General features: G+C 38.1%; 1 long non-coding RNA gene across 1 annotated transcript; it reads left to right on the top strand.

Annotated features, from left to right (window-relative positions):
• Positions 1 to 3,141: 3,141 nt before the first annotated feature.
• LOC139591740 (uncharacterized) lies at positions 3,142 to 15,137 on the top strand. The gene is made up of 3 exons (XR_011679740.1): positions 3,142 to 3,320; positions 10,440 to 10,631; positions 14,336 to 15,137. It is a non-coding gene; the product is annotated as an uncharacterized lncRNA (long non-coding RNA).
• Positions 15,138 to 15,394: the final 257 nt, after the last annotated feature.

Here is a 15,394-nt window from a genome sequence, read left to right as displayed (position 1 = left end):
ATGATTCTGAGATGACCAGTCCCTTAAACAAAGGTACAAAATCTAAGCTGCTGTATATTTCCCTATATCAATCATTTCAATGCATGAAAAACATAATGCAAAATAAAACTTTTCACATGGTACATCCTCCTCTCCATTTTGGTTTCAGTCTGTGACCCCTATATTTAAGGACCTCTGTATTTGGTTACCTTGGTATTTGTAATGGGAAAAGTTCTACAGCACTTCTGAATTGTTTTTCAATGTTGTCCTTGTGTAGTGTCAGTTCTTTGTTGTTAAACCAGATTTACACAGAGATTGTGACAGTAACAGCAGCAGCCTGTAATCTGTCAAGTCTGTCTGAAATGTCCTTCAGTTGCCTTTGTAAATTTAGCACATCTGTACAAAGCCCCTTGTGTAAAATGTATGTTCTGGTTTTGATCAAGACCTCCATATGCTCACAGCAAATTTCAAGACACTTCTGGTAGTGGTATGCAAATGCAGAGATAGATTCAAGGCATTTTGCTACATCTCTTTGTGTCTTTTCCCTGCTGCAGTAATTGCTTTGCATTTCTCATTTTTGTGGTGTATTGATGATAATGTTAACATGGAAAAAGGTTGTAACTTTCTTGATTTCTACTTTTCAGGCTCTTTTTATGGAGGAATTACCAACTGGTCCTCCCATGTTTGTTTTTCTGAAGATTGTTCTATATTCAATTTTTAATTTTATAGTTAAACATCTCATTTTCTGGAAAATTTGGGGCAGGGAATTAAAAAAGCAGGTAAGACTATGGTTCAAAAATATGTCAGTGGCTTTAATTGCTTCCATGTTTTACTCTCCTATTTCAAACTTTTGAGGAAATGACAAAAGGGAACTATCCAGGTTTTGACTCTTTTTGAAAGAAATCTATGTACACTGTTTTCCATAAAGCATAGAAATTTTGGGCTAGTGTCCTCCATCCACTAAATAGAATGACTCCCAGCAAAGTACTTTGCTCTCTGCTGGGCTGTCCACTCTCCTCATATCTGATAGATATCTTACTTCAAGGGAACACACTTAGCATGTTGATGGCTGAGGAGCCACCACCAGGAAATTATAAATGAACACAGATCTACAGAACAAAACTCATCTTCTTGTCTTCAAGATTCACCTCTTGAAGCTGGAGCTAGACAGAAAACCCATTAATTTTTTATAAAATGCAGCTGGGCATTGTAACCGTGACATTTCCTTTCTGTACTCTTCTGCTGAGGAGTTAAGAACATTCCTCTTGCATGTACCAGGGACTGGTTACACATCTAAAACTTCCAAAAATTCAGCTGACAAGCAGTGACTTCCAGCTGCCAAGACAGTGCTCCACTGTCAAGCAAAAGACTTCTTTGCATGTACCTTCCATTTTTTCTGTTAAAACTCCATTTGCTATAATACATTCACAGTTGCCTGGGGTCTCTTCTGAAGAAGCTTCGGGCTGTAATTCCAGTCTCACCTGTGTTTTAAGACTCTGTTTGATAGGTAAAACCCCTTAAACCCACTACAGTTACAAATGGAAATTGCAGGGATAAGTACCTTCTGAATCCCACCAGGTGTGACAAGTCTTAGACAAGACTTGTGGGAAACACTGACAAAACCTACCTCCAACCAAAGTTTCAGAGGAGGTGCAACAAACTCCCCCATCCTTTGTCCTCATGGATAGAAAAGCTACCTTAGGATGAGCCAGGCACTTTTTTTCCCCATGGTCTCCAGGCAGACAGCTCAGTGTCCTCTTACTGGTGAGTGCTTAAGATTTCATAGCTCTCTGCAAGCAGAACACCAAACACCATGGATTTCTGGTGTCTCCAGAGAAAGGCAGCAGCTGCACTGTGTATTTCTAAGTTTTGTCTTGAGGGAGGATATACCACGCCTGACATGTAAGTAAACTATCTGGATCCATTTTTTGATCTCTTCTGTGTTTTTCACCTCATCAGTTTTAAGCATACAAGTGACAAATACACATCCTCATTCTTAGTAGATAATATTAAGCATGTACATGTGGTATTTCTCACTTATCACTGATTACTATAAAAAGTTTTGCAATCATGCATAGATCCAACACTGAAAACTATCAATAACAAAACCTATCATGTTTATACTATGTTGGGACCCTGTACATTTGCTTATGTCCCAAAATCCCCAGAGCAGTTATGATGCCAAGTGAGTCCAAACAGTTTGGACACCAGTTTGGACACCTATTTGGTAAGTCATTTTTCTCTCAGACAACTACCAGGAAATCCACCAGTGTCTACTTGTTTTTAGGTTTTCAGGATAGCTAAGATTTCCATTCATAGCTGGAAATAAAAGCATAATGTTTTAGTGTCAAAACCACTACAAATGTCTCATTTGCTTTCATAAATGTGAAAGGCAACATTCATCTTTTCCCAAAAGTAAAAACGAAACTTAGTATCCTACAAAATCTTTACAGGAAGAGAAACAACAATATGTTTTTTAGCTTTTATTGGTAGATAATGAAAAATATGAGTGTCTATAACTATCACAGAAGCCAACACATTAAAATTGGAAAGGACAAACCAGATCAATTAGTTAATCTTGCAAATCAAGTTCTATTTCACAATACACATTTTCATTTGTCCTTTCTAATTCTTATTTACCACAATCATTCAAATGCACAAAAGAAATTAATCACTTTAATGACTGGGCAACATTTTTGAATGACTGAATTTTGGGGGAAATGAAATAGTATGAAATCTGCAGAAAACAGAACTGTCAAAACTGCATTCAGTGACCACATGGTGATCAGGAGTTACTATATAATGTGTGCTTGAAATGGGCATGTTGGTATCTGAAATGCAAATTCCCCAGCTTTTATATATAAGATATTTAAACAGTAAAACTCACAGCAAATTGAGCTCCCCTGTGGATATTTAAGGGTTACAAGTGAATGTAAGTCAAAACACTGTTGATGTTGAAATTACAGTAGCCTAGTTACGAGAGAAATATACTGATGATGGAATGAACCCAGAAATAACTGATGTTAAATTAGCCTGGTAAATGGGCAATTAGCACGGATGTGGTGCGAACAAATGTGCCTCAGGTTTTACCATGCTAATTACTCAGACGCTTCATCATTCCGACCTTCACTGCCTTTTGTCTTTTCCTGCGGTTCGCAGGTACCTGCCACATTGCAGCAAAGTTTCATTGTGGGAAAGGAAAGCTTTCACTGATAACCACTGTGTGCCATCCTCAGTGTGCTCAGCGTTGCCCTTCCCTTGGTGCACTGCATGAGCACAGCTAATGCTTTGGATCTACACAGGCAAGGGCTCTGCCAGGTGGGAGACCAAGACTACACAAAGTGAGTATACAGCCTTGGTAAACATCAACACGTCAAATATGGTTGGTTAAGCTACATCATCCATTCATAGGTATCTATTTATTGCAGCAACTGTGGTGAAGACTTCAAAAGAAAAAGAAAGATGGTTTGAGCTGTCAGAACCATTAGACTACTGAGGCATTTTTGAAGCTGAGGCGGATCATTAATGAGTGGTTTCAAACCACTACAGTAATTTTATTTCCATGGATTTCCATTATTTGAGCAGTGCCAGAAATATATTAATTAATTTTTCACTGATGCATCTAAGTAACCTTTTACACACAGCAGACAAATAAAATCAACAGTGAAATCATGGTTTAATTATTTACCTAGCAACAACTTAGAATCAATGCAACATCTCTTACTCACTGCGAGAACTTAATCTCCTTGCTATTCTCTTCCTTTTATGTGGTTATCATGCAATCAGGAGACAAAAGATGATGGGATTTTGCTCACATAATTATAGCTCATCAAAACGGCCCTCATGAACAATTCATTCATCAGATTTGACCCTTTATCTCTTGGAGAATTATCTGTGAATTTATCATGGCTTTTATTTTTTGGCTGATGAAGAGCTTTTTCCAAACATATCTGAGCTTGAGTATCGTGAGTACTTCAAGTGTTTGTTATTTAGAGTTCTCTGGTTGGATGTCAGCCCTCTTGTATGGTATAATTTTTTTTTACTGCTTGACTAAATAGATGTCCTTTGCAAAGTGGAAACATACGAAAAAAAAATACTAGAGTGCTGAACTCTTCCTAGGGAGAAAAGTGAATATGCTACTGGGACTCACTAGGAAATTAAAGGCCTGAAATACAAAGTGTAGGTATAACATGAAATAAGAAAAACAACTTACTGCTGTGTTTTACGATTTTATATCTGCCTCAGTATATCTCATTGTTGAACCACTGCCCAATCTTCCAGAATTTCAGGACTTTTTAGAAATTATTCAACATTAAACATCAAGGCTATTATATGTAGCACTTGATATCAAGTTCTTAATAGTTTTGAATTAAAGTCAGAAGGAAGCACTTTCATAGTTCTTTAGAAAAACAATGAATGTTCAGATAAAATGCTGCTAATGGTGTAACACACCATAAATACCACTACAAGAGGCTTTCATGAACTCTTAGAGTGCAGATCTACTTATGCTACTCCTACAGATTCCCTTCCTTCTACCATGCTTAGTTCTGTTGCAGATTTGTGGTTAAATAGGAAATGTCAGATTTTATGCTTTCATAAATATGCACCCATTTGATTTTGTCCTCTAGTTTCTTCAAGACAATTTCTCAGTCATTGCAGAGTGGTGATATTGAGTCCTGTGGTCTACCTGGGATTTTGACACTTTCTAAGAAAAGAGCAGTGCCCTCTCTCCTCTCTGCCCAAACCTATAAACTCATTACTCTCTTAAAGTGAGGAATACTTTCTGACTTGTTCAATAAAATAAAGTAACACTGAAATAATATACTCTACAAGGTGACTTAATAATAAATCTGGAATTATACTCTTATCTCTAGCCAAAATACTGTAAATCTAGGGAAAGTGTTCTCACATATTGCTCCTTCTCATGTATTATGTGTTGTGTCTATCAGTCACCAAGCCTCTAACTTGTAAATTTGCATCATCCCCACCCGTCTGTCAGTGTGCTCTGATTAACTTGGCTCTCAAAGAGAAAATGTGTGTGGAGCCTGTGACAGCCTGAAAAGCTTTTTTCCAAATGTAATCTTCCAACACATTTGCGTAAGCACTTACAAAGTAATGACTGTCCTTTACGATGGGCCTTTCTGAGGTTTTATCTCACCGCAGGCTTGTAGAGACAAATAATACTCAAGATAAAGTGCATGTCACATCCCATCACTGCTTCCCCTCTCCCCTGCATCAAACAAAATCAAACTGGTACAATCTAATGTGGAAGAGTGACACAGATTGAATGATTCATTTCAAATGAAGGGAGAAAAAATAAGTGTTCTGAGAAAGAAAACACACTGTATATTCTCCTCTGTAGTAAATTGTGTCTCCCCAGTCTCACCTTTTGGGAAGAAACCCTCTGTCAGAATACAGGGTTCAGTCAAGGTTGGTATCTCAGGCTGGACTGGGGTTTCTACTGTAATTTTTCTGCAGCAAAGACAGTGATAAAGTCTCCTTCATTAACTTACAGATTTCCCCTTTCTGAGGATGTGACATGTAGTCCCTTTCCTTGGTCAGAGTATTAAAGACATCCCTCTTCTCACCTGCAGCTAAATTTCATTTAAGATATAAGAATTTAGCATTTTTGAGGTTTCCTTTCTTCCTCCACCCTTAAATGAGGTCAGCCATGAAGTTTTACAGTTACAGAGGAGATGAAGGCAAACACAAATGTGCTCAGCCATATCCTCTGCTTAGAAAATCAGGTGAGGAAACATGGCTGGGTTCTGTCAGAACAAAAGATAAACCACTATCTTAGATAAGGAACTGCTCAGGTAGCTGTAAAAAAATTATCATGGAGTAGTAGGGTAGTGAGAATAATGGAGGAAATGTTATTTTGTAAGAAGGCAAACAGTGTGAGTTGACCACTAGAGCAGAGATCTTCTTTCCCACTCTCCTATGCTCCCCACACCCCTTCTAGCTGCCTTGGCAAGCACTCTGCATCTTCTACACATTCCCCTTGGCTACCCCCAGACATTCTCCCCAGCCCCTGAGTAACTCTGCCACCCACCAGCTGGGAATGTGTGTGTGCCATGGGCCCCCAGACACTGCTGCAGGCAGGGTCAGGGCTGCTGAGCTGGGCAGCCTGGAGGAGTGCTGAGTGCTCTGTCCTGCCCCAGGGAAAGCAGCAGGAGCTGCCTCTCTTCTTAGCAGCCCCTCACCTTGAACAGCCTTGCCAGTAATTATCATGTCTGAGACATCTATCTGCCTCTGTGAAATGGGGGATGATGGATTTGAAAAAAAGCCTGTTGTTACATGTACTTGAGGAACTGCACCTTTTTCCCTAGGAATTCTGACTAAAAGGACTGCCTGTCTCTGAAACTCACCTTTGACATGAGAACTATTTATGCAATTCAAGAGATATGACAGCCTACAGTTCTGCTAAAAGTATCACCTTAATGATCATATGAGCAGAAGATTTTTTTTAAATGTGCATTATCATTGTGATATTTTTTACCTAGCACATTTAATTCACACACACACACAAACACACACGCACACACACACACACACACACTCCCAATGATTTGCATTTGGGTATTTAAAACAAATCTAAAACTGTGCAGGTGTGCATGCATGTACTTACAGGTATTTAAAGGTTCCTGGAGAGGTTCCTCGTGTTTTCTGACCTGTTATTTTCTCTTATTATTCTTCCTCTTGGATTCGAAAACAAAGATAGGAGATTGCAGCTCTCAAACATCACTTCAGGGAGCACAAAAGCATAAGCTGTGATCTCAATGAGACTGAGTTGCTATCTGCTCTTCCTATCAGAAATGGTTTTTAATATTATTAAGCTTTCTTTTCCATCAATACTGCACTGTTGACTTAACAGTCCCCTACATAGTTGTCAGTGCAGACCAAATAATTCTTTTCAAATGCCACACATGAGCCTAATATGTTTGTGGATGGTAAAGGTCATACACATTTAATAGTCATATTTTTTCACTTCTAAATACATGGTCTGGAAAATACAGTAGATTGATGCAAGTATAGGATGGAGGCATAAACTTTGGAAGGAAAATAACATTTTAATAACTTGAATAACCTGTTCCGATACCCAAATCAGGATAGCAACATAAAAAGGAACACATAAAATAATTTCTTAACAAAAGACATAGTCTATATTAAATCAAAACCTAAGTCTGGCTGGTTTGCCACTTGAACAGAAGGTTTATTTTTATGTGTTCTATAATTTGATCAGACCATGGACTGCAAGTAACTGAGGACAGGAAGGTGGAGGAAGAGCAAAGGCAGAGTTTTATACCAGGGGATGTGAATTTTGCATTGTGTTCAAAGCAGAAACAGAAGTCAAAGAGCACACCTCCCACCAGCACCCCCAGCATTAAAAACATGGAACAAAATTAAGTACTTTCAAACAGTAGACACTTAGTCCCAGGCCCCTCATAGCCTCTTCAGAGGGTCTGAAGCTCTCTCCCTCCCTCTGTCCTCAGGCACAAGGAAGAGGCAGTGCTTGCATCCTTTTGTCCCCTCTGCTTCCCTTGTTGGTCCATGCAGCCAATCACTGGCACTTCCTTCTGCCACACAGCCCTGCCATGGCTCCAGGCTGTCACTCGGGAACTACTTTGTTTGGATTCAACTTTGGGGATGATTCCCTATGGGAAAAATTGTCTCTTCTTATCTCAATTAAATGCTGGCATTGGGCAGTACAAGGGGCTGAGGAAGAATAAGAAAAACCTAGCCAAATGCTTGGAAAACCCTTCCATGTTCTCTAGGATGAGGATGACTGTGTACATTGCTGTGCTAAAAAGACAGGTTTTTACAAGGCTTCAGAGAAGTTTTCATGAATTTCCATTGGTCAGCAAAGATTGATTTTCTTCCCTTCAGCGACTGTCTCTCCAACCTGTGATGGTATGGATAGTTTCCTCTGGTGAGCAAACGTTCCTCCAAGAAAGGTTTCTAGGGGTGCAAATCCAGTAAGAGGAAATTAGTCAGGGTCAACTGAGAAATCCCTAGGAAAAACATAAAGACTCTCTTCTGGATCCACACAAACTCCTTGTCTCTCCCTGGCTGAATTACTGTCGTACTCTGCAATAAAGCACTTGAATTAGCAGTTGGCAGCCAGCCAGCATATCTTTCATTCTGTCCAAAAGGTGAAAGGCAAGGAATTTGTGAGCTTTTCAGAGCAAGCCAGTGATGAGTTTGCTCAGCAGAGACTGAATATCTGGTGAACAGCTTGCCACAGCTTTTGTCTGCCAATGCTATCATTTTGTCTATCCACCCTTTGTCCCTCCTGATTTCCACTCACACTAACACGGAATGACGGGCTTGCCCATTTAACTCTGCAGGCTAAATTTCAGCTTCATTACTATGTATTAGACCTATTTTCACCCCAATTTAACATTAATAGAGTAATTTGAAGAGTTCTTAACTGAACTGAAAATCTCCTAAATTACTTTTTTACTTTTTTTTTTTATGGATTTAGCTTAATATTTAACATTTCTTCTAATTTAGTGTTTATACAAATGTCACACTTCTGCTCCTCCTCTTTGCTCTCTACTTGGATCCAGGCTTAGAGGGCATTATGGCCATATAGCTTTACTGCTGTCTGCTCCCATTAGACTGATCTGAGGAATCAGCTGTGACCACAGCCTAATGCTGTTGGACCTGTTTACAGCCTATGACAATGAATTTCTAAGCAATAATCCTTTACAGTAAATCCTTTTGTGTCTGTAAAGGTCCAATATCTTCTTTCTCATTCTGGCTCTGAAGTCATTGCCTTCAAGGATTTCTATCCCTAAATCGTGACTGCACTTAAAAGAAGCAATGTGAGCTTGAGGACCCCATGGCCAGGTTCTTTTAACCTACACCCACCCTGAAAGTGTTTGCATTGCTTTTAAGAACAGCCCAATTTAAGAAATCTGCTGATTGTGGCAGACAACACATTTATACTTGCCTAAACTGGATTTTGTCCTTGTGAATACAAGATTTTAATAAACTTTCTAAGAAGTTGAAAGAAACTTCCTCTCTGTCCCTTCAGAGCTTTCTGGGTCTTGGACTGAGGCATTTAACACAGACTTTTTAAACACAAATGGCTGGTAAGTCTCTGCTTGAGAAGGGGCTCTGAGGAGTCTAACCATACTCTGGTCTCAATAGTCTCAATCTAACAGTAAGTCTTTATTTATTTGCAATAGCATTGTTTTTTGGAAAAAAGTACTTGTTTCCATTCCTGAACTTTTCAACAACTGAAATGTTGCTAAGGCTTAAATATTTCAACAGAAGGGTGGGGTAGGGGTATTTGTTTGGACTTCAATGAGTTCAGGTTTTTGGCAGGGAGGTGAGCCCTTTTTCTGACAATGCTAATGATATGATTTGATGATAACATTGCAATGTCTCATGGCTCTCATAAAAACTGGAGCCCCCTCATTTTTGTCAAGAGGTACATTACAATTCAACCCCTGCACTGTAGCTCTCAGTGTTTGGGCAAGCCAGGTAGGATTGCCTTGCCAGAAGCAGAGGTGAAGGTTTACAGGGACACACAGTCCTGTAGTGCTGGCTTTCTCTCAAGTGCCCCACCCACAACTGGATGGTACATAAGCCATCACTCAAAACACATGGAAATGGCAACAGACATTACCTTGTCAAGAAGGTTAAAATGCCTGAGAGCTTTCTCAGGCTTTTAAGAAAATAACTCAGCATTCTATTTTAAAAGTACAGTAAGATAAAAGAGAGCTGCCACAAAAATCTTTCTATGGCAGAATAGGTGCTTTAGGGGTGAATATTCTTCTCTAATTTTGCTTTTCTGGGTGGAACAGTCTTAGGATTCAATGTATCCTGGCAGTCAATTTGTGAAATTGCATTTCAGATGACACAAAAGGGGCTTTTTAAAAAGTTGAGAAAAGGCACATGAAGGGGAAAAACCTCTTTTAGAAGATAAAACAGCTTCACATGAATTAAAGTTCACACACTTGCAGCTGGAATCTACTCTCACAGTGCCTGGTGCTGATGAACTTTGATATCACAAAGCACAACACCCTTCCTTCTGACTATTTTTTAAAATGTCAACCACCACAAACAGCTAAAGGTGGGAATAACATTTCTGGAGTGTATTGTAGTAATAAGACCCACTGCTGTCATTAAGGGTTTGTATATCTGTTTGCTCTGGTATTCCTCTCTGAAGTCTTTCCTGCTGTGACAGAGAAAAGGCAGGCTAGAGGAATTGATAAAACACTTCCAGAGCCCTGAAACAGACATACACATCTTCTTGTCCTTTCAGTTGGCATTGCTCCTGTTCAATTTACTGGATCTTGTTCTTCAGAAAATGAGGCACTGTTCATTTAATCTTTTACATCACAAACGCAAGAAATCTTATTCATATTCTCTTGTACTTGTGGTACAAAGAACTGTTTTCATGTGCTTTAAACAAAGTAGTATCTGCTTTTTATGTATTTCAAACACAGAGTGATGCTGTAGCTGTGAGCTTCATCCAGAATGAAAAACAGCTGAGTTCATGGAGTCCCAGGAACCAGCCCCAAGATGACTGGCATCATTGAGAAGAAGCAGTTTTCTCAGTAGGGAAGAGTATCATAGACTCATGGAGTAGCTCAGTTTGTGAAACACCTTGAGAAGTCACCTGTTTCCAAGCATTCAAGGTAGGTCCAACTAGATCAGAATATCACCTTCTCTCAGATCCAGACAGCATCACCTAAACTGTTTTATCTTTACATTTACCTACAATGTCCAGTGCTTTGGCAGAGCTCAGATTTTTTTTAAAAGAAAATATATAATTTCTTTAGAAGAGGCAAGAAGAAAATGTGTGACACTTTCAAAAGTGCACTTTGGAAGCAAAATCAAAATACTGATGAATGAAAGAGAAGATAACTTTCATTAGAGAGAGTAATTTTATTAATCTGGAAGCTGAATCATATTAAGAGTCTGTGACTCATAGAATAGCTTGAGTTCTGTTAAAATCTGCTGGTAGAAGAGGGATACTCCTAACTAGAAAGCTACAAAGGACAGAAAACTGAGATGGTATTTTTGCCAACTTGACACACTCTCAAAGTAACAGCACTAACTACATACAGTCTTTTATAACATGAGCTGGGGAAAAAACAAGAGAGGTAGTCACATCACAGTATCTGCAGTACTCCAGCTAGTGGTTAAACCCAGTGTACACAGAACACATTCTCTAAACAGAATTAAAATGTTCTGGCAGTTCTAGACCTCTAGACAGTCCTTTCTTTTGAAGCAAAATTGTAGTGACTCTTTAAGTATGGGAAGAAATTTCTCCTGCACCTGGGACTCTGTAACTGTGGTCAAGGGACCACAAGCTGATTCCTCAACATGTTTGGCCTCAGTATGCAGAGAAAGAGAGGCTGAAGCAAGCATGGAGCTTAAAGGGCAGGGAAAAGGGAAGGAGGAGAAAAATTAGAGAGTACCAAACACAACTGGGCATATTCCTTCTCATTTTTGTGCCTCAAAATTTCCATCAAAAAATAGTGGTAAACCCAAATTCGGGGGAAAAAAAATCTACACAGGGAGAGGGGAGGAGGGGGTTCAATGCAAGTTTTCAGAAGTCAGTAATGTCAAAGTGCTTTTCTTGATATGTTCAAGATGGATGTATTTTAGGGGGTGGAACTGGGTTCTCCTTTTAAGCTAGTGTGCTTCAGGACACAGGATTTCTTTTCCAATCTTTGTTCACCATTCTGTGAGAGCAATGACAATGTAAACACTCAAAACCTGAGGCTGGAAAATTTCCTGAACAGTAAGAAGTAAAATGACAGGTATTCAAAAAAGTACAATTATTTAGAGGGGGAAGAAAATAATCTTTTTTGTAGCAGCAAAACCAGCTACCTTCTATTTTTCAAATCATATATTTATTAGTCAAAGTTAAAATTAGACAGACTTACTGAAAAACAACTGCCAGTGTGAAGGGTAGGGGAGAACAGTTTCTCTCCCTTTTCTGTAAAAAACAGCATATGATTAAGTAACGTTGGGAATCTAGTGCATGCACAGTGTGTGAAAGAGACATGGAAAGAGTCAGGGCAATAGGATCCCTCTGGCATCCACCCCCTTGGGCAGTCTCCAAGTCCTTGAGCACTGGTCAAGATGTGCCGTTGTCCCATTGGCTTCAGCAGGACAACTCCCTTGCCTTATAAGCAAGAATTTTAGCATTTTTCTTAGATGGAGATTAGCTCTGCCCTGATGCACACTGATATCTACTGAGAGGGTGCAGTGGGAACTGGGGAAAGCACCAGGATTGGGAGGAACAGAAGTGATTATACAGAGAGGGCTTGAAGTAGAAAGAGGACAAATAAGGCTATGTAGTGAAGAAAAAAGAAGATTTACTGTTACACCAAATCTTAGTATTAATTAAAATGTAAGTGTGCTTTGAATTATGGGGCTATCACTCCATTTTGTAATATTTGTGTCTCTCTGAACTGCTGGAGACTAATTTTTGAGGTTTACAATGTCACCTTTGATAAAATTGTATTTCCATAATTCATGGTGCTTGTTAAATTGTTATATATAGAACAGTATGTGTTATGAATTAAAGCCTGTAATAGCTTTTAGAGCCAGTGACTACACTGAAAAAATACTGAACCCATAACTTATTTCATCTGGTTTGTCATTAATATTTGAATAAATTATTCAGAGAAGAGTCATTGATCAGACAGAGATGATCAAACCCTATCAGGAATATTTGCTGAATATATTACAATATTCAACAACAGAAAAGGTAAGGTACATAAAAGAGCATGTCTGCTTCTTCAGCATGTTTCAGTATCAATCATCTTCTGTATTAGTGTTTTTCTCTATATTTCTTCAGATTTCAAGGCCTATTTTCTTTTCTGAGACCATTTTGAGTGTAGAACTGAACTCTTTCATAATTTTTTGCAGTAAGTGAGATATTTGGGGAGATATATTTACACTTAGCCATTCCCGACAACAGAGCATTGTTCCACTTCCATATCATACTGTTCAAACCAGAGCCTTCTTAGGCAAAGTTCATACCTTCGTATACCCTGCTACAAAAATATTAATGTACTGAGGATTTTTTTTTAAGTTTGGTGACAAATATAAAAAATATATAACATCTTCAGACAAAGAAAATGTCCCTCACTGGGTACTTCTTTATGGGGGAAGTCTGAAACTGCAAATTACTACCACAGTAACCCACGGAAAGCTCCAAAATGGCAAGGAAACTAAAGAAAAGGCAAGCAGAAGTTTGATATTTTAATCGACCTTTACATCTTTTACTTCATCTAAAATAAAGAACAAACCCATATGAAATCATTACAAATTCTCTATAATACATGGTTTAAACCTCTCTTGATAGGACAGCTTATAAAACAGATGAGGAAGCAGTAAAAAAAGATTGCTTTTAATCCTGTGGATTCTTTGTGGGTTATGACTGGAGTTAGGAGCTAAAAATGGCTGAGTTTATGATCTCAGGTCCATGTTGGACTGATAACTAAAGGAAAACTGCCAGATAAGGCAACAAAGACTTTTCCTGCCTTTAAGGGAATTTGCAATCACATTTTTCACTGTTTGGGGCCCAACCCCAAGATGTTCATGAATATCAATAGGTCATTACCAGCAAGGATCTGACCACTGCAGTAGTAAGTGATGTCAGGAAAAGTATATAGCAATAAATTCAATCCTCACAGTCTTCCACTTTGTTTGGTTGATCTATTTTTTACTAAATTATGTCACTGGAAGGTTTACTTGAGTAAGGTATACCTAAGCATTTAATTGTACCTAAGCATTAATTGTTGTATCCCTAAAATTTGGGATAAATTCTGTTCTCTTCCTTTTTGTATAATACCCATGAAAATTAATCACAGTTACCTTATAAAAGGACCAAAAGCAGCAAATTTCTCATTACAGAATATAACTCCCTACTGGCTGATGAAAAAATAGATTTATGAAGGGAGAAAGGAGAGAGGAACATGTAAAAGTCAGTATAGCAAAATAAAAGGAATGGCCAGATTTTTTAAGAGGGGAGAGGAAAAGACAGAAACTATGGCTATTTAACCTTAATGATATCCAAATTTATAATTTTTTCTGGGTTTCTGATAGTCTGAACAAGCCACTGCATCTTAATAAATGTGCTGATGACACATTAATCAATATAACTTCTCTGAAATGTGTATATGCAGGCAGATCATTTAGCAGATGTCAAAATAATGATCAATATATTGCATTGACAATGAGTTTTTGTTTGACAAATAATAATAATAATTAACTAATTGACACCTGAAGAACAGAGTTCTGGAAGCTCTGTTTCCATTTGGTTTATTTTCTGTATTCAAGGATAACTGATGTTTACTAATTTGTTTCATTTATTTCACAGCTTGTCAAAATGATTCTTCAGAATGATAATTCTCCAAATATAATTCTAAGTATATACTTGATTCCTGACTTCTCAAAGAAGAAAAAACTATTTTTTGAAGCAACTTTTAAAAGAACTGTACTCTTACAGGTTATAGAGTATAAAAAGCAAAATTAAACCCACAAGATATGTTAAAAGAATTGCACTGGAATAGCATAAATAATTAAGGATAGAGCTTCTGTGTTAGATTTATGCAGCTGAGAAGAGAAAACTTGGAAAAAGCATGTATTGAAATATTCAATATCCCACAAAGTGTAAATTAGAAATGAAAATTATACCACGGAAAATATTACTTTGAATGTTAATTGTAGCACAAGAATAAAGAGGAGCTGGAGGATGATAGTGTCTTAGGTTCTGTGCAGGAATTATTTGCTCAGATCCACCACTAATATCAGTGGAAAGCCTTTGTCTGAACTATTATGAACTCTGCTCAAAATGAAAGTCACGAAGAGTGGCACTGCAGGATACCTAGGCACAAACCTGTGGAACACTTTGAATGAATGCCACATAATCACTAGGTATTATTCAAAACCCAAATACATGCTGAGAACCCAGTTAAAACACTGTCATTCTTTCTCATTACCTTTCCATCAGCCTGAATATTCCCAGTATAAAATAAATGAGAATACTTTGGGCAAAGCAAATAGTTTTTCAGTGTTGCCAAAAATGTCACAATCACCTTGGCCTGTTATTACAATTAAAAAAAAACCAGCAAAATATTATCTTACAGAATGATATTTGCTGCAGATTTTTGTGCTCTGTCTGGGCCATCAGCTCTCATGAATATCTGGAGAGCCTCATGTCCATACCAAGGCACTCTGCTGCCAGATTGGATGACAATGTTGTAACAGTTGGTTTGACATGATACTTGTTCTTTATTGTACTGGAGAAGTGAAGATATGTAGTAGCTGTCATGGGGTGTATAAATATTTTACAAATAGTGAACCAACACACAAAGTCCTTACTCAATTATTATTTGGGCAGAATTCTTTTGTTCTCATAAATAAAGCCAGATATAGC

This window comes from Agelaius tricolor, unplaced genomic scaffold, assembly GCF_023055355.1.
Source record: "Agelaius tricolor isolate 1412-34295 unplaced genomic scaffold, bAgeTri1.0.p SCAF_7, whole genome shotgun sequence".
Classification (NCBI taxonomy): Eukaryota; Metazoa; Chordata; class Aves; order Passeriformes; family Icteridae; genus Agelaius; species Agelaius tricolor.
The sequence above is the reverse complement of the archived record's forward strand: the minus strand, read 5'-3'. Positions and strand labels throughout refer to the sequence as shown.